This window comes from Mustela lutreola, chromosome 1 (assembly GCF_030435805.1).
Source record: "Mustela lutreola isolate mMusLut2 chromosome 1, mMusLut2.pri, whole genome shotgun sequence".
NCBI classification, from domain to species: domain Eukaryota; kingdom Metazoa; phylum Chordata; class Mammalia; order Carnivora; family Mustelidae; genus Mustela; species Mustela lutreola.
Genome location: NC_081290.1, coordinates 37,432,062 through 37,452,596, shown reverse-complemented (window position 1 = coordinate 37,452,596; position 20,535 = coordinate 37,432,062).

The window sequence follows — 20,535 nt, the reverse complement described above, 5'->3', positions numbered from 1 at the left end:
CACTACTAGCAAAAGAAAAATAAACAAGAGCATCTGTGAGACAAATACTACAGAAAGAAAAAAATCCTATATTACTGACCTTTCCAGGAACAGGTAAATTCCCTCCCCTATCTCCCACCTCCATAGTCACAAGGACATAAAAAATTTCCAGTAGAGAGAATGACTCAATCTTTTTTTTTTCTGTAAATAACTAATTTATCATTAGCATAATAACAGCTAACATCAACTGAACATTTACTATGTGCCAGAAAGACATTAAGTGTTTTGCATGCATTGCTTTATTTAATCCTCACATGACTGAGAGGTAGGTAGGTATCATCATTATTCCCATATTATAGATAGGAAAACTGAGGCTAAGAGAGGTTGAGGAATTCACTCACCATCGTAAAGCTCATAGTGATGGAATCAGGGATTCAGACTCAGAATCACAGCCACTACACAAGCATCTTAAGAGGCAGAATATCCAGGATCTATAAAGAACTCCTCAAACTCAACACACACAAAACAGACAATCATATCAAAAAATGGGCAGAAGATATGAACAGACACTTCTCCAATCAAAACATACAAATGGCTATCAGACACATGAAAAAATGTTCATCATCACTAGCCCTCAGGGAGATTCAAATTAAAACCACATTGAGATATCACCTTACATCAGTTAGAATGGCCAAAATAACAAGACAGGAAACAACATGTGTTGGAGGGGATGTAGAGAAAGGGGAACCCTCTTACACTGTTGGTGGGAATGCAAATTGGTGCAGACTCTTTGGAGAACAGTGTGGAGATTCCTCAAGAAATTAAAAATAGAACTTTCCCATGACCCTGCCATTGCACTACTAGGTATTTACCCCAAAGATACAGATGTAGTGAAAAGAAGGACCATCTGTACCCCAATGTTTATAGCAGCAATGGCCACGGTTGTCAAATTGTGGAAAGAACCAAGATTCCCCTCAATGGATGAATAGATAAGGAAGATGTGGTCCATATACACTATGGAGTATTATGCCTCCATCAGAAAGGATGAATACCCAACTTTTGTATCAACATGGACGGGACTGGAAGAGATTATGCTGAGTGAAATAAGTCAAGCAGAGAGAGTCAATTATCATATGGTTTCACTTATTTGTGGAGCATAACAAATAGCATGGAGGACATGGGGAGTTAGAGAGGAGAAGGGAGTTGGGGGAAATTGGAAGGGGAGGTGAACCATGAGAGATTATGGACTCTGAAAAACAATCTGAGGGTTTTGAAGGGGCGGGGGGTGGGAGGTCGGGGTACCAGGAGGTGGGTATTATAGAAGGCATGGATTGCATGGAGCACTGGGTGTGGTACAAAAATAATGAATACAGTTATGCTGAAAATAAATTTTTAAAAAATTTAAAAAAAAAAAAAAAGAGGCAGAATTCAGAGGCACGTGGGTGGCTCATTGGTTAAGCCTTCAGCTCAGGTCGTGATCCCTGAGTCCTGGGATCGAGCCCCATATTAGATTCCCTGCTCAACAGGGAGCCTGCTTCTCTGTCCCCTCCCTGCTCATGTTGTCTTGCTATCTCTATCTTTTTTTTTCTCAAATAAATAAAATCTTAAAAAACAAAACAAAACAAAAAGGCAGGGGCACCTGGGTGGCTCAGTAAGTTAAGCCTCTGCCTTTGGATCAGGTCATGATCTCAGGGTCCTGGGATTGAGCCCTGCATTGGGCTTTCTGCTCAGCGGGGAGCCTGTTTCCCCCTCTCTCTCTCTGCCTGTGTCTCTGCCTATTTGTGATCTCTCTGTGTCAAATAAAAAAATAAAATCTTTAAAAAAAAGAATTTGTAAATAAAAACAAATTATTTTTATTAAAAATAATTCACACTACCTGCTTCAGCAGGTAGTACATCTAGTGTACTTGTTAAAGGTACAAATTCTTCAGGCCCACTCCAGGCCTATGGAATTAGGAATTCTCTGCAGGAGTGGGGTTTAGCGATTATATTTTCATCAGGTACGTTGGGTCATTCTTAGGGACACTGAAGTTGGAGAAACCCTCCCCTCCCTAAACCATTCAAAAGATGACTGAAGTAACTGCCCCTGCCTTCCGGGAGAAAAAGTGATCTAAGGGAGAAACACTCTTGTTGTTGTCTTTGAGTATGATTGCTCCCACAGCAAAACTGTCAAACTGGTAAAGAGAAATCTAGCTCCCACCTGCCTCAGGGCTTTTGCTGTCATTAAAGCTGTGGCTGCTCCCCACAGTCGGCACCCCCCAGGGACCCTTGCTCTTGAACCTGGAGCAGCCTTTCTTGACGTCATAACCGATGGCACCCGGCCATAGTCCCTCAGCATCCAGCTCTGTCCCTTACAAACTACATCAAAATGGAAGTTATTTAAATTCTTGGGCCTCAGTTTGGATATTTGTAAAATGGGAACAATACTCAGGAAACAGCTTTACAACAAAGAATACATTAAATATTATCAGATATTTGATGAAAAATTTATCTAGCCTAAAACCTGATGCCTGAGAGCTTCTCAACAAATGGTGATATGAGTGATTTCTTCAAAGAGCCCAGCCCTCTGGGATAGTCCTTTGATTTTGAGACCAATTTCAGAATAACGGGCAACCAGCCTTGCCCTTTTAGTTGGACAGATGTGGGCTCGAGTCTGGACTTGGTCAGTCCCTGGGAGATCATGGGCAACTTACTTAAACGCAAGAACTTTCATCCTATCACTCATTACACACAACAGATGACTACTTCTTAGTTCTTCTAAGAATTAAAAGAAAAAAGTATGCAAAGTTCTCATACACAGTGAGCTCTTGATATCTGTCCTCTTCTCTCCCACTTTAAAGCCAACTCACCTTGATTTCTCAACAACCTCAGAAAGCACTTCGCTATAATTTAACTTTGTGTATTTTATTGAACTCTAATTAACTCCTTTTAAAGCAGCAAGATAGTACTTCAGTAATTTCCCATTAATTTATTGACTGGAACCCAAACATTATCCAAGTATTAGATACGGAACATTTCCTAGTCTTCTTAACAGCCCAAAGGATTTGGCCAGAATGTGTTCCCTTAGAATCCACGTAGCTTAAGCCGCATCTCTTCCCGGTAGAAACTAGCAGCCAAAAGAGGGGAAGTGATGGAAAATCCAGGTCAGCTGCAAAGATAGTTAAAGAGTTGGAAAATGAAGTTTGTGAAAAAATAATTTTAAAAAGGAGAAATAGTTTGTTCTGGAGATACTGAGGACAATCCAGTGATGGTCATCAGGCACAGCAATGTTTATGCTCCAAGGAAAAGTGCATGTCAGTTGCCTGCCATTTCCACCAAAGACAAGGGTCTCTGGACCGAATCATAGCAGGAAGGATTTAGAACAAATACAGGAAAGATGATGGCAACAACAGAGCTGACAGTTCCTCTGATCTGTTTTCTATTATCCTTTATAATTCTCCCAGAGTTATGATTCAAATATCAGGCTTTGGCCACATGTAATTACTTCTCTAAGCTTCATTTATTCACTCAACACACAATTGGGGAGCACTTCAAGAGCACCAAGCACTATGCTGGGTTCTGGGGAGATAAGAACCACTTGGACGTAGTCCCTAAATTTGAGGTATTATGGTCCAACTGGAGTACACATTCCACACAGGGTCCTTAGAAAGGCAAATCTAGACTGTAATGATCATCTTCTTGTTCAGCAACTTTGGAGATTTCTACATCACCCTATAGGTAAAGATACTAAATTCTGAATTCCTTAGTATGTCATTCAAGTCCCTTCAAGGATCTTACCCTCTTTCTAGTCTCATCTCTCAGCATTGCTACAGCATACCCCAACTACACCCAGTCCCCTAAATATACTTTTGTGAAGAGATGCTTTTGTAGCTCAGGGGGTTTGCCCATGCTATTTCTTCTATTTGGCATGCTCTGTTCCCCACCATCACTGAGCCCCTGGAAATAGAGCAGTCCTCCTTGTAAGTAATTGACTCATCATGAGTTCTGTGTATCGGTATCCCTGATAGATTGTAAGCCCCGAGAAACCAGGCATCAGGGAACATCACTATGGTCTAGTGGTTAGCAAAGTGGCTCACATTATGTCATCAATATGTGGATGATTGATACAGGAAGGAAGGAAGGAAGAGATAGAGAGGGAGGGGGAAGTGAGAGAGGAAGGGGGGAATGGAGAGAGAGAGGGAGCTCCATGTGATGGGGTAATACTTCTCAGTCTTAACAATAGTTCTCTCCAAAGACTTCTTTCTACTTCCTGTACAATCCCTCCACCCCTACCTGTGCCCTGAACTTGTAACCCACTATTGAAACTGAAACAAAAATAAAATCAGCTTGAGTCAAAACTCCAAAGGAAGGAGTTTCCTTTGAGGGCACCTGGGAGCTGCAGCAAAACTGACTCGGTTCTAAGTCGTCATGCTTCCTCATATCCAAGGAGGATGTGCCATGACTTGAGGGTTATCTATTAGGGCCCCAATCAGAGAAGCAAAACCAACAGGTAATATGTATTACATGTTACATATCATATATATATTATATATACCATATATATATCATGTGCATAAGTACTTTGTATCATATATAATATCATATATATGTTTGTCTGTGTGTATATGTATATATAGTCAAAAGTTAAGAAATAGCCAAAGTAAAGGCAATGAATCTCTGAAATAGTAATCATTAACAGTTTATTGTGCAAACTAGGAGCATTCACACCAAAACATGGAATGGGACTCAGAGGTTATTATTATAGAGCTGCTCATATAGTAAAAATGTAGTGACTGTTTTTCTTCACAATGATTTGTTATAACATTAAATTTTCTTAAAGGATAGGGAATTATCAGTCAGTGGTTACCTCATATCAACCTTGGGAAGCAGTTCAAGTTTTCCTTATGATTTCCAGAGACCCAAACAAGAAATGACCCTGGTTAAGTTAGTCTTGCAAAATAAGCTAAATAAAGCTCTGTTTGTAATGACTAAACTGGTTCTGCCTGCTCAGGGAGTTTTCAAGATTGGTCTCCATTTGTTTTTGCTTTTAAAAATATCTTATAGTATATATAGAAGGGATTTTATATTATGTAATTTGGGAACTTTTCAAGAAATCTCTGGAAAGTCATTGTCTCTGACTGTTGTTGAAGCTTGAATTCCATCTAAGAAGAAAAGATTAATGTCAAGTGGGTGAGAATGAGGATAAGCTCAAATCCAAGAGCACAGCTAGAACCCAGGTCTGTTCTCACTGGCTCTGACCTCACTGGCTCTGACCTTGATGGCATGGGTATCCTACAGGAGAAGCTAGTGCTAACTATCTGGGAGTTAAAGATACATCCGGCTGGGGTGCCTGGGTGGCTCAGTTGGTTAAGCAACCGTCTTTGGCTCAGGTCACGGTCCTGGGGTCCCAGGATCGAGTCCCACATCAGGCTCCCAGGTCCATGGCGAGTCTGCTTCTCCCTCTAAACCTTCACGCCTCCCATGCTCTCTCTTACTGTCTCTTTCTCAAATAAACTGGGAAAAAATATATATATATATGCCGGGCTTCAGCACTGGAAAAGTGGAGGGAGGATTCACGAAAAGGTGGAGAAGTTGCAGGCGCAGCTGCTCCCACATTAGTAAGGTAAGTCAGCAGAAAATCAGCCATGTGAGAGCTATGAACCGCTATGCTCCATTCCCACCTTGTCTCTTGCGGCTTCTCCTAACATAAAATATACAGAGAGAGGGATTCTGGGGAATGTAGTTCAGGCTGACCAAGTTGACACATTTCAGAGCCGCCATGCATTCCATAGCCAACATGCCCTGTCTCTTGGAGAGACTCATAAGTACATCACTGTATCGAAGGCTTAGGCAGGTCCTTAAATTAAAAATGAATATTTAACTTTGATCTAGGATTTCCCACACTTGGAATCGCTGATTTTGGAGAGTCAGTGATTACTTTCTGGTGTGAAGTCTGTTTTGGGGGGAAGTTTCTGTGACTAAATCTCAGAAAAACTCTGTAGTGAGAAGTTTCTTCAGAGTGTCAGTCTAAGTGCCTGTACTAAGTAATCTTCTTACCAATGTATTCAATCAAGGAAAGATACACTGAACTTAGGCAGCAGTCTGAAGAAATTTAGAGCTTTTCAAATACTAAGTAACCTACTTTATGTGGCTCTATTTTATTTCCATTAAAAGCTTGACAATAAGGAAAGCTCATTTGATTTCCTATTTGAAAGTGACTATACTATAGCCTTCTACAGAAGCAACACAGGCACACATCTTATAACATAGTCATTGTATTTTAAACATTTTAAAACTAGATCACAAAAATAGCTACCATCTGAGGCAGCAGAGTAGCAGTTAAGAACATGGACTCTGAAACCAGGCTGCTTAAACTTGTAACTGAGTTCTACCACTTATTAGCTGTGTGACATTGAGTAAGTTACTTATCTGCCCTGAGCCTCAGTTTTCTGACATGTAGAAGGGGGATGGTAGTAGTATTTCCCTCCTCATAAGTTATAATGAGTATTAAAAGCTGTAATGTTTGTAAAGTGTTTTTAAAACATCGCTTGGCACATTGTGAATGGATGCGTGTGTGTGTGTGCGCGCGCGCACGTGTGCATGTGTGTGTTTGTGTATGCTGTTCCTCATAGCAGTCCCTGCAGGGTCTATATTGTGAGATCCCAATTTTATAGATGAGGAAACCAAGTCAAACAGAGGAAAAGCTATTAGCCATTCTCTCTCAGGTCATACAGCATGAGGCCAAGCCAGGACAAAACCCTAGATGACTCTGACTCTGACACATGGTCTCATTCCACAAGGCCATGGCACTTCACAAGCAAAACTTTATGGTTCCCTGAGACTTCTTCCTGAAAGTCTCAAAAGACAAAATCAAATTGACTAGGTCCAGAAATGGAATTAGTCCCTCTCCCCAGGGGTGCTAAAGTTGTTGCTGTCACTCATTCTTGACCTAGACTAGATATGAATGCAGAACTTAGAATGCAAGGCTCCATGGGTTAATTTTGCCCTGAGCTTACATGGTCCCTAGAAAGTTCTCTAAATACTTTCAATCAAGGGCTCAGAAAAATTTTTTAAAATAACCTTGCACATACAATTAGAAACTGGCATGTGGGGAATTGAATATGAAATGAAACTGTCTGTGATTTTCAGGGACTACTTGAAGGGAGGTATTTTGAAGAAAACACCTCACACTCTCAAAACCCACACGAGGGGTCTGACGTGACTGTTGACAACTAGGCTCATGTGAGCTGGAGGACAGAGACTCTAAGCCAAGACCCTCTTCTTGCTACTGGTCAGAGATGGAGACCAGGCTGGAAGGGTCTAAGGCAGGTATATTCTGATTATGTGTTATTATGATCATAAAGACTATTACAGGAATGTAAGTCAGGAAAATATTTTAAAAGCAAGTATAAAATAATGCCTTTGGCATAAAAAACATATATCTGTGCATGTTTGAGAAACAGATCAAAAATAAATTTCCACATGTATCTATAATCTTTCAAGTAATTTGAAGGATGGATGCCTTCTGGACACTAGATCATGGTTTCTCTACAGGCTGTGAAATAGTGCAAAAGAGAAAAGAGGTTTTTGTTCACACTTCGGGAAGCTTCTCTGATTCCTGTTGCCTGCATTGATCTCTCACATCCCTGGACTCCTGCTGTCAATACAGTCAGTCCCCCATGTTTTGAGTCTGTGGTCTTCTACTTATTAAGTGACTGACCTAAGCAAGTTTCCTAACTTCTGTCATCCTGTTTCCTCAGTGTCAGAATGAGAAAACTAATTCAAGCCTCACAGAGTTGCAATGAGAATGAACTTCCCTAACTACAAAGGTACTTCCAGCAGAGTGTAGCACATAATGAGAGCTCAGACAATGGTAGTGGTCCTCGGGCTCTCTGCAGCCTTGCTTCCCGTCTCACAGGCCACGGTACTTGATGGGAGCACTGGGGATATTGTGAGACCCATGAGAACTTGAACACATCTGTTTCTAAGATTTCAACTATACCATCATCACAACAGGAATCAAATAGTGAGTCAGCCTACAGTTGTAAAATGACTCTCAAGGCAGAATAAATCCTGATTTATGGTGTTAATTTTGTAAGAGAATGAATGTGTAAGCATGAGCAAAAGGCAGATCAGTGTCTTCCTCAGAACTGTTAGATATAGGTGATAGAAGCCCAATTTAAATAATTACCAATAGAAATTTATTTCCTCATTTAGCTGGCAATTCAAGGGAGATCTTATTTAAGGTACTAAAAAAAACAAGTGTTCAATGTCAACAGAAGTGTTTCTCCATTTCTCTGCTTTGCTGTCCTCTGTATTGGCTTCATTTTTAGGCAAAACCCTCAACTGAGATGGTTGGCAACTCCTGGCAGCTCACATAGCCTTAGCTAACACCATCGTTAACAAAAAATTTACAAAGCATTTGATTCGCTGACATGGAATCCTGTAAAATAGATCCAAGGAACCCTCTTTATAGTCAAACAGGCAATGCTGTGGACACATAATAATGGGACACGTTAATTCTAATACATATCACTGCTAATTAGCAGCAGTGGCCTGATAAGCAATGATATGGCCTTTTGAAGGCACTGCTGGGGCACTGGCTTGGTATGATAACTTGCAAAGATGAGAGGCCAGCAAAAATATACTCAAGACGCCTTTTATACATGAAATTGATGACCGTTATGGGTGCTGGTCTTGTATCCCTTGTCAGTAGAACGTGTGTATGTGGGAACCAAGGGGTGGAAATAAGAATGACCCACTCACCATCAATCTCAAGGACCCATTTGAGGAATCTGTGCTTCCTGTCCTATAATGTTAGCCTCTGTCCACGTGAAGGATCTGGTTCCCAGAGCGTATTTGTGCCTCTCAGTTCCACATCTTTGTGTTATATGAGTCATGTTATATATGTCCTGCTTTCCTGAAGGGCATGTTTCCACCAGAGGACAGAGTAAGGGTCCCATTAAATATTAAGCTATAGTTTCTGCCAAGTAATTTCTAGGTATTCTTGCCAAGAGATCAGAGGGCAAGGAAAGAAGTCACCATTTTGGCAGAGCTGGGATTCTGATCATCAGGTGAAAGCTGTCACAAAAAAAGAGGCAGGAAAAAAATAGATTTAGCATCCAGATGGCCAGGGGGAGGTTTCTTGGTATCCCCCTGCCCAATTTTGATTGTAAATGAACAAAGACATTAGTCTTGGCCTGGAATGGGCATAGAGACAATGGATGAAGATCTGGTTGCCCAGGTAGGCCACAAAGACCAGGAGCAATGCAGTCTGAGGGTGAGGGGTATTTGGAATAGGTGGTAGAGGAGGGAGATGAGGAGTATGGTTCTGGCCTTGAGGCAGCTATGGTGGTAAGAACTAGAGGTCATCTCATATGCTTCCCTGTGGAAAAGCCTCCTGGATGAATCCTGAAGGCATTCATCCCAGATAGGACACATTTTCTGTGTGAAGCAAGTGGATCCAAGTACGACACAGAGGTGTGGTGGGTGCCGTAATATGCTATCTGACCCCCAGGACTAAACATGCCCTCTCTCACAGCTGCTGGCAATGTTGGTGGCCAAGTGGCCAATTTCTTCACCTAATCACTTTCTGGGGTTTTCCCTCCACAAAATGGCCTAACTTATCCACACTTACCTCTGTTTTATGCGGGGGTAAAAGAGGTCTGATTGACTTACCTCCATTCAGAACAATCCAAATGGCCATCTTAGCACCAGAGCTCCCTGTGGGCCTCTGTTGCAAATGCACTTTTGACTTCTTCTTCCCAGTTGTGCCTTCCTCCTTTTTTTGTAGTGATGTTCATGAGATCAAACCCTGAAGTAACTCCTGCATGATCATCTTCTTTTATATATATTTTTTATGTATTCATTTAACAGAGAGAGAGGTCACAAGCAGGCAGAGAAAAAGGCAGAGAGAGAGGGGGAAGCAGGCTTCCCACTGAGCGGAGAGCCCGATGCGGGGCTCAATCCCAGGACCCTGAGATCACGACCTGAGCCAGAGGCAGAGGCTTAACCCACTGAGCCACCCAGGTGCCCCCTGCATGATCATCTTCATCTCAGAGTCTGTTTCCCTAGACCCCTTACCTGAGACAAGAGCTAATATCTATGCAATATTTATTATGTGCCAAATACTTTGCAGATGTTGACTCATTCAATATTCTCCAAAAAAACAAGATTATCCGCATATGACAGATGGAAACGTTCGGTTTAGAGAAGCTAAATGACTTACATGAAGCTTTAATATAATGGTTTGAAAATTAAATTTGGGACAAATATGTACTTTGATCAGGTTGATCACATGGAAATTTGGAATTCTACCAAGGTGCTCATTACCAGCAAGTATATCTGATGATCCCTGACATGTGGCAAATTGTACCTACTGAGGTTCTGTTTACATCACACATGTTTCTGAAACTACTGGTGACAATGCCTTGGAGCCTATCCAGGGGCTACATCTCAATGGGGCTTTATTATACCTCACTAATTCCAAGGATCATTTTTTTATTATGACCAAATTCCAGTTTACAAGTCTGGCAAAAAGTACAATAAAAAAGGAAAAGAAAGATGTTACTATTTATGGACTGGTACAGGGATCTGCCCTGTACTAGTGTTTTTCAAATTTTTCTTACCTCATCCTGTAGTAAGAAATGCATTTTTCATAGGAACCTGATTTATACGTGTGTGTGTGTGTGTGTCTGTGTGTGTGTGAAACTGAAGCAAGAACTTCATTAATGTGACACACTCTGATATTTTCCATTCTATTTGCATTTTTTAAAGCTGGTGGCTATCTACTATGTTGATTCCATATGAAATGATAATGAAGAACAGTTTGAAAAACACCCCCAATGCCACAACTCTTCACACGTATTTACTAGTTTAACACCTTTCAAACAAATTATTGTCATTCCATTTTCTAAATAGGTCCATACTTTAATAACTATCCTAAGATTCTACAACTTATAAATGACAGAGCTGGAATTTAAACAAATTAAACTACTCAATTATTTTACATAATTTTCAACCTCTTGGTCAGTATGCCCAATGCAAAAGAGAGAGAGAACAGAAGAAAAAATAAAGAAATATAGGGGTCCTCTCCATTTATTTCCTTTGTCTCTTATAACAGCTTCACGATCAGTTCTAGGAAAGAGGCCAGAGCTAGCAAGAGGCCCAAACTCAATGCAGATGGAGTAACGGAAGGCAAATGGTGATCACCTTGCCATTCCTCAGGAGATCTCATGGAACTGAGTACATAGCTCAAGAAAACATTATCTTCCCATGTAAACAGTGTGTTTTCTAATCCCTGTGCAGCAAGGCATAGAGGTAAGGACGATGTTGTTTCTCACCATCCTCATTTTAAGCACCATTTCTTTCACTTCTTGAGAAGTAAAGGAAATGTCAAGTCAATCAATGCTCCTATTGACTTTTTTTCTGGAAATCAATAACGTGAGAAAATTTGCTCTGATACAACTGAAGCACTTTATTCACTCTGGATTCTCATGGATAAATAAATGCAAGTGAGTTGTGATATATTTTCTGAGCTACCCAAGTTGTAGTGTTAGCATTTGAGGAAAAAGATGAGTTGAGGAACAAAATTCCTTTAATCTGTCCTCAACTTCTTTAGCAACAAAAGCCTCACAGTCAACACACTGAGGTGAGATGCACAAAGCATCTTCCTCTCCATGTAATTTTTTTTTTTGTTTTCTACTGTCCCTCGAATACATATATAATACAATTAAAACATAGACCAAGGTGATTAACAAGTGATATAAACTTGTGTCTTTTCTGTTGGAGTGATGGGTCAGAGACCTATGTACCATGGTTCATGTGAGGAAGAAGAAAGAGCAATTCTTGACAAGCATTTACAAACTGATCTTCAGAGGGTGCCCGGGTGGCTCAGTGGGTTAAGCCTCTGCCTTCAGCTCAGGTGATCTCAAGGTCCTGGGATCAAGCCCCACACGGGGCTCCCAGCTCAGCAGAGAATCTGCTTCTCCTTCTCCCTCTGCTCCTTCCCCCTGTTCTCTCTCTCTCCCTCAAAGAAAAATCTTTAGAAAAAAAAAAAAAAGAAAGAGAAAAATCAGAAGTTTCTAGATTATTGCTCAACCCAAACAAAAATATTAGAATAAATCAGAGGCTAAGGAATATAGTTGTCATTCCTAACAAGGGTTTAAAATCTTTATTCTCTAATTGTGTAAGTAAATGTTCAAAAGTCAATATATAGGGTACATTTATACTAATATTATGCTCATTGAATTTTTTCCATACTTATATTTCATATTAGATTTTATATGAACAAAATGTCTTCCATGAATTTAAACCTCATGCTCAACAAACAAGCAAAATTACTTAGCTTGCCCAAAATGAAAGATTTAATTAGTCAAAACTAACTTTCCTGATGGAATAAAAACACTAAATAACATTCTAGAATATTAGTTTTCCTTAAAGCCCTCTCTTTTATCATCTTGATGTTGCTTATTAATAACCACAACATTAAAAGCTTGAAAGTAAAATGACAAGGTCTTAAGTAGTGAACTTGGATTGTGATCATAGATTTCAAAAATAAGTACAGCCATTTAATTGCCAACAAAATAGATTTGTAGAAGTCATTAAGGTTTTGTGGCAAGATATAAACAACCCGTGTCTCCTTATTTACTTCCCCATATAAAATTTGATTATTATTGGGGCTTAAAATGTGTCAAATCAATTACTTTGTCCTTCAGTCTAGATTTTGAGCAAACTAATAACAATACACAGGAAACACTGAGATCAAAATGTCAACCTTAGGGCACCTGGGTGGCTCAGTGGGTTAAGCCTCTGCCTTTGGCTCAGGTCATGATCCCAGGGTCTTGGGATCGAGCCCCGCATTGGGCTCTCTGCTCAGCAGGGAGCCTGCTTCCCCCCCCCTCTCTGCCTACTTGTGATCTCTGTCTGTCAAATAAATAAATAAAATCTTTTAAAAATAATGTCAACCTTATTACTGGTAAGGCTGGACCAGAAAAGGCAATTTGGATACAAGACTCGAAACTGGGTGCCTAGGTGACTCAGTCAGTTAAGCGTCTGCCTTCAGCTTAGGTCATGATCCCAGGGTCCTGGGATGGGTCCTGGTCAGGCTCCCTGCTCAGCAGGAGCCCATTTCTTTCTCTGCCTGCCACTCCTCCTGCTTATACATGGTCTCTCTCTCTCTCTCTTTCTCTCTCTCTGGGTCAAATAAATAATTTTTTTTAAGACCCCTAACTATGCCTCCCAAATTTATTCTTCCCTAGTCTCAGGCATCAGTAGGTCATAGAAGTCCTGTTCCAGGGAGCTTCTTTCCAGAAGGAACAAGAGAGAACACACAGACCACTGGAAGGCAGGATGATCCCAGAGAAAAGGCAAGATGCAAGCCATGCTCACGCATTGACATTTTCCCTACCCTTCCTTTTGTGGGGAGACAGAATATAAGTAGGCTCTAAAATATTTATTCACCGCTTCTTTTGAGGAATGAAACTGAAGACACTTCATGGAAGCACAAGACTAATAAAATAGGGTACCCTTTTATCAGCTGGGATCATAGCAAGAACCCTGTGGCATACTTCAAATGGAGGACTGGCAGGTTGAATGCACCAGCTTCTCACAACACAGTGGGCAGCACTATAGGAAAATGACAAAAGACCGTGACACCCCCCCAAAGCTAAAAACTGCTTGTGGCATGCCCTTCTCTACAGCCTAAAGGGCAAAGGGAAGATGGGGAAGAAGTGATTACCAGAATACGGCAAAATCTGTGGGTATAGGAGAGAGGAACAAAACAACTGTCAGATGATGGTCAGACAGAGAGGGAACCAGAAAAACCAACTCCTCAAACTCTCTTTCTCTCTTTCATGTGCCCCACCCCCCAAACAAGGAGAGCATGGTTGATGCAGTCCAGAGACATCAGTCTTCCAGAATACAGGGCAGAGTGGAAAGCAGTAGAAGGTATATCTGGAGTGTCAGAGAATATCAACACACCACCTAACCTATGTGGATACTACCTACAAAAGGGAACTGAAGCTGTAATGCCCTCATAACATCATAGCAACCTGCCTTCAGTACTTTGGTTCTTCAGTACTTCAGTATTGAACCTGTCTTCAGTACTTATTAAGGGAAAACGTTTATTGGGTCTTTAGATTCCAATGAGGGGAGTGATGAGATTAATCACAAACAAAACACTGTATTAGGGCGCCTGGGTGGCTCAGTGGGTTAAGCCGCTGCCTTCGGCTCAGGTCATGATCTCAGGGTCCTGGGATCGAGTCCCGCATCAGGCTCTCTGTTCAGCAGGGAGCCCGCTTCCTTCTCTCTCTGCCTGCCTCTCTGCCTACTTGTGATCTCTATCTCGGTCAAATAAATAAATAAATAAAATCTAAAACAAAACACTGTATTAGCAGGTTCTTTTAATTATCAAAATACAATTGATATTTCTGATAAATTTTTAACAATGTCAAACATAAGAGATCTTCATATATCATATCCACGAACATTTATAAAATTCATGAGACAGTCATAGAGGTATTCCAGTGCAAATGAAACTATATAAAAGTCGTATGGGAGCAAGTTTCTATTACACATATAAGTGTGTAAAGACAAAAAGTTTCTTCCAGCTGCAGAAGATCATAGTGGTCCAGAACACCCTCAAAGTCATGGAATTGCCTTCCACATTGGAGGTCACTTTGACCCAGCTCAGTTGTCTTCTCAAGGGATGTCAAGTCCACTTAGAAATAACACTACTTAGGCTAGGATCCCAGTTTTTTTATTTCAGCACTCCAGAAACACTTAGCTAAAAGCTAGACTTCTGCCAATATTTTACCAATATTTTTCAACAGTTAAAATTTTCCTTTTTAGGTAATTCACTGTTTAGAAAACATTAAAAGAAGAAAACAAAATGTCCCCTAAAGATTAAGAATAATAAGGGATCTATTTTTTCTCTCTTTAGGTGAAGTCTACACAAACATAAATTCCCAAGGAAACATACATAGATTATTCCCACCCTCTACCCTCATAGCCATACTCTATCTCATGAATCACCAAAACATCAACCGAAGCAGCAGCCGAATGATCCACTATATCTCTTTCTGTGATCCCCTGGTGGTTTCAGCCTGTGTACCATTTGTTTTCTTTGTGGTTCTTGTCTAAATGAACAAGGCAGGATATATTCATTTTGGAACAATGTCTGCGTTGTTTTTCTAGAAGTTCTTAATTCAGTGATCATCTAATTTTTGAGGCACTGTATATTTTTTCAATCTCTAAAGGGACATCAAGTATTGTATGAAGTGATCCACAAGTAAATTTGAGTTACGAATTTACAACCCAGCTTGAAATAAAAGCAATAACAACAAATGCCTATGGTCTCAAAGCCAAAGTCAAAATCATTGTGGTTCATTCAATAAACTTTTACTGTTTCTGCAGTATTCTAGGCAGAGTTCCATTCACAGAAAATTAAGAGGAAGAAATGATAGATAGGAAAAGACCCAACCTACCAGGAAATAAAAACTTATATAAATAATTAGAATACACCGGGTTGAACTCCAGGAGTAGACCTACCTACTTTCAATACCTCATTTCTTTTTTAATAAGAGACTCTTGATTTTAATTGTAATACTAACATGATAAACTAAAAATGTTCAATTTTCTGGACTCCTCTGCATTGAATATAGTTCTGCCAACAAGATAAAGTCAAAAATCCATGAAGAAGTTACTGCTTCCTGAATAAGAATTCAAAATATCCCTACAAACACGGCTTAGTTCCTTGCCCCTTTGTCCATCCCTCTTTCCTTCTCAAGAAAAGATGATACCAACTAGACACAATAAGCCTGAGGACAAAATCCTACTGAGGACAAAATGCAAGGATGGCAGAGTAGAAATATGGAAAATCCTTGAGTAACCCTGAGTGGTTTCCCTCAAGAAGACCTTTTATACAAGATGAACTGCAACCTGCTTAAACCATGTTGAACAGTGGCAGATTATGTAAGAAGGATGCCTCATCCTATTAAACACAAAAGGGGAAGCAAAGAGAACTTCTCACAAGACACTGGCATGTGAAATTTGAGTATCAGCTAGGCAGAAGGAAGGCAGAGACAATAGAGTCTAGGGATGAAGGGAAACTGGAATCCAAATGCATGAGTTTATGACAAGTTTCTGCAGTGTACCTACACTTAGGTATATTTAACCTCTCTATACCTCAGTTTCCTCATTTGTGGGAGAAGGAGTAATTATTTTATCTACTTTATAGTACAGTTTAAAATATAAAACAGTTATAACTGATGACACTATGAAACAATACCAGACACATCATCAGCAGACACATGAAAAGATGCTCAACATCACTGATCACCGGGGAAATGCAAGTCAAAACTACAATGAGGGGCGCCTGGGTGGCTCAGTGGGTTAAAGCCTCTGCCTTCGGGTTCGGGTCATGATCCTGGGGTCCTGGGATCGAGCTCTGCATCGGTCTCTCTGCTCAGCAGGAAGCCTGCTTCCCTTCCTCTCTCTCTGCCTTCCTCTCTCTCTGCCTGCCTCTTGGCCTACTTGTGATCTGTCAAATAAATAAATAAAATGTAAAAAAAAAAAAAAAAACTACAATGAGGTATCACTTACAGCTGTCAGAATGGCTAAAATCAAAGATACAAGAAACAAGTGTTGGTGAGCATGTGGAGGAAAAGAAAACCTCTTCCACAGTGGTTGTGGAAAACAGTATGGATGTTCCCCACAAAAGTTAAAAATAGAACTGTCCTGCGATCCAGTAATAGCACTACTGGGTATTTATCCCCAAAATACAAAAACGCTAATACAAGAGATACATGAACCCGTATGCTTATTGCAACATCCTTAACAAACGCCAAACTATGGAAGCATCCCAAGTGTTCACTGATTGATGACTGAATAAAGAAGATGATTGACTAATTGATAGGTAGATGATAGATAGATAGATAGATAGATAGATATACAGTGGAATGTTATACAGCCATAAAAAAGAATGAAATCTTGTCATTTGTAACAACATGGATGGAGCTAAAAGAGTATAATGTTAAGTGAAGTAAGTCACTCAGAGACAGACAAATGCCATCTGATTTCACTCATATGGAATTTAAGAAATGAAACAATAAGCAAAGGGGTAAAAAGAGAGAAAGATACACCGAAAAACAGAGTCGTAACTATAGAGAACAAACTGTGTGTTCCCAGACAGGAGGTGGGGGGGGGGGGCGCTGCTGCGTGAAAAGGTGATGGGGATTAAAGTCTTTATCATGCTGAGCACTGGATATTGCATGGAATTGTTGAATCATATGGTACATTTAAAACTGATATAACACTGTATACTAACTATACTAGAATTAAACTTAAAAATTTAATGCAATAACCACTGGGCACATCATATGGCAGGTGCACGTGGGAGTATGGGGGACCAGGCTGCTCTCCTCCTAGCTGAACATTCAAAAGCAGTCGTATGTTGTGCGTACTGGCCATCTATAATCAAATATTTTCTGTATAGATCAGTATTATCAGTTAATTCACTCAGGATTAAGAAGGGCTGATCAAAAAAAATGTCTTTTTCTTGAGATTGGACTGAGAAATAGGCAAGTTGAAAATTTCTGCAGCCATCAGATATGGACCATAGATGGATGTCTGAAGAAACCTGCTTTTCCATTTGATGATTATCTATCATCTACATGTAGCTTTCCTCTCTGTCACCTCTATTCTATGACATTTCCTGTTAGATTGATCACTCCATATTCTTTTACTTCCTCTACCTAACCAAAAGTTTTTCTAACTCACCCTAACTTCTGATTTTTTCCTGAAAACAGTCTCAAGTTCCTATGACTTTGTTTTAAAAAAAAAATTTTTTTTAAATAAAATGTACCCAGGATTTTGTTTTTATTCAGGGGTGATGAGGCCAAAAAATCAGGAGACAAGTCTTTGAAAAGTATTTTTCACAATTGTCAACAGAATGGAGCACACCACATCATGCAGGGTCCCATGGGGGAACATCAGGGTCAGTCGGGTGGTGGAAAGAATAAGGGGGAAATCATGGGCAAGAGCCTTTATCATGGTTTTGTGGGAAGGGATGGGTTTACCCTTAAACAGTTTAGGATTTCAGAATCTAAATAATTTCTACGGGCTCCCGGCTCTAGAGGCTGTCCCTAATGCTCTAGTACTGGGCCCTGGGATGATTAGGGATTTTGCCTCCTGAAGTGGAGAAGACCAGGGAGCTGGTTCAGAACATGGGCTCTGGATTGAGCATGTCCTGGGCATGCTCATATACAAGTCATTAACTACCTTTAGGATTTAGCTAGACCTGGGAGGGGCATTCTCTTCCTAGTCAGTGAGGCCCCCAAAATATCAAAGTCTCATAGGATACAGAAAATAAAAACATGATTGATACAGTCTTGAGCTCCAGTTTTGTGTTTGTTGATTTACGGTATTTCAATTGTATGTTAAATTCTCTTCTGTGCCATATAAATGATTAATTCTAATAATCTTACAAATAAATAAGCCACTCACTGTTAAAAACATTTTTTTTCCAAAACAAAATTACACAAATATTCAGATTGTTTTGGCTGGACTGTTCTGAGGTCTATATGTTCCAAGTAATTGCTAAGGCTTTAGACTGTGAAAAGGCAGGCATAATTGGTTAAGTTTCTGAATAAAGAGATACTTTCCAGTTTGCATTCAAACAAGATTAAGTGTAGTGCCTCTACAATTACTACAATTAGTCTAACATATGTAATTATTCTGTATCATACACACACCCAAATACCGATCATCTCAGCACCTTGCTCCAAATAACTGCTTCTTGTTTTGGAAACCATACTGTATTTTGGGGAGGGAAGGAAAAGAGTATAGCAAATCCTAGTGGGCAATATAAGTGTTTTTATGTTTTTTTCAAAAAAATGTCATATTTTTTTTCAGATGTCTTTTAGTCTCCACATTCTCCAGACTTGCGAACGCCCTGTGTATGGGAAACCTGTCTGCCTTATGTTGATTCCTAGTATATAACCCAAGGCTGGCACATAACAGAAGCTCAATAAATATTTGTCAGAAGAATGAATAGTGAAGAAATTCCTGAGGATAATGAGTAAATTAGTGTAACATAAAGTAATGTAAATATAAACACGAGCATATTTCCTGTCTGTGAGGAAGAAATCTCTCTGGAATTCTACTGAACTAGATTATGAAAGTTCACTTCTCTATTTCCTACAGGGACAGGAAGACATGTCAAGAACAGTCACATTAACCAATAGAGTATTCTATGAATCACTGGCCTTAAATTTCTCCTACCCAAATTCCAAAAACTCCAAAATTCCAAACTCCTATTAATTTGACCTTGCATTTGTAGAACTCAGTAGAGTTTATAAAGCTTGGTTAATACATGATCTCATTTGATCTTCTCAACCACCTTGAAAGGTAATTAGGACAAGCCCATCAGCCAGGTACTTACACAATCATGAGCTCCAGAGATTTTGAACCTAAAAAAAAAAAATTCATCTTCAAGTGAGTGGAAATTGGGCCCTTCATTAGGCTACTGCACTCAGAAATCTTAAACACAGAAGAGGCAGCTCAAATTATTCTGCCCACATCTTATATAAAAAAGATGTCGGCTCTGAAGTTTAAATTATATACCCAAACAGCCAGGAAGCACCAGGCCAGCGACTTAAGTTAAAAATTATCTTCTTCTTTTTCAATCTTCTTGGTCGAAAGTGATCTGTTAGAGTTGTTAATCCAGTGATAAAATCACTGACCTTAAGTTCCTGGAAGTCATTGCTTTACATATTTAGCATTTTGTGCCTTCATTCTCTGTGTTTCTCTCAGCTTAGGGGATTCGTTACAGGCCCATGCCCTCAGTTTTTCTCTACTTTCCCTAATTTGTGAAAATCAGTCTAATAAACTCATTCACTGGCTCTTCCGTGATTAAAACCTTGTTTTGTAGCATTTTGCCAATTTCTCGGGCATGAACATTCCCTATGTGGTCAATTTCGGGATAGATGTTTATAACAGTAAGATTACAGAATTCCTGACAATATAACACCCAGTGACTGAATCAGTGATAAAGATTATTCATTACCCTTCCAAAAGCCATTGGTATTTACTACGGCAATGCTACTCCCCAAAGTTTGGAGCATGATCACATCACCTGGAATATGGTCAGAAACGTAAATTCTTGGGCCCCACTTCAAACCGGAATTGGAAACTCTGACTAGGGGGCTCAGGAATCTCTAGTTTAGCAAGCATTCAGATTATTCTTGTGCATACGAAAGTTTGAGAAACAATTCATTTGCTAGGGCTGTCATAGCATGGTATATCCTGGATTACACAGTTTAAAAAAACAGAAATCTATTTCCTCACAGATCTGGAAGCTAGAAGGCCATGATATTGGTATCAGCAGGCTTGGTTTCATCTTCACAAGTGTCTTTTCTCAGAGTCCATCTGAATCCTAATCTCTTATAGTCATGTTGGATTAGGGCTTAAAACCAATGACCTCACTGAACTTTAATTACTCCCCACATTCAGAGATACCGGGGCTTAAGTACTTCAACATATGAATCGGGGAGCGGGGGGGGGGGGGGGGGGGATGCAA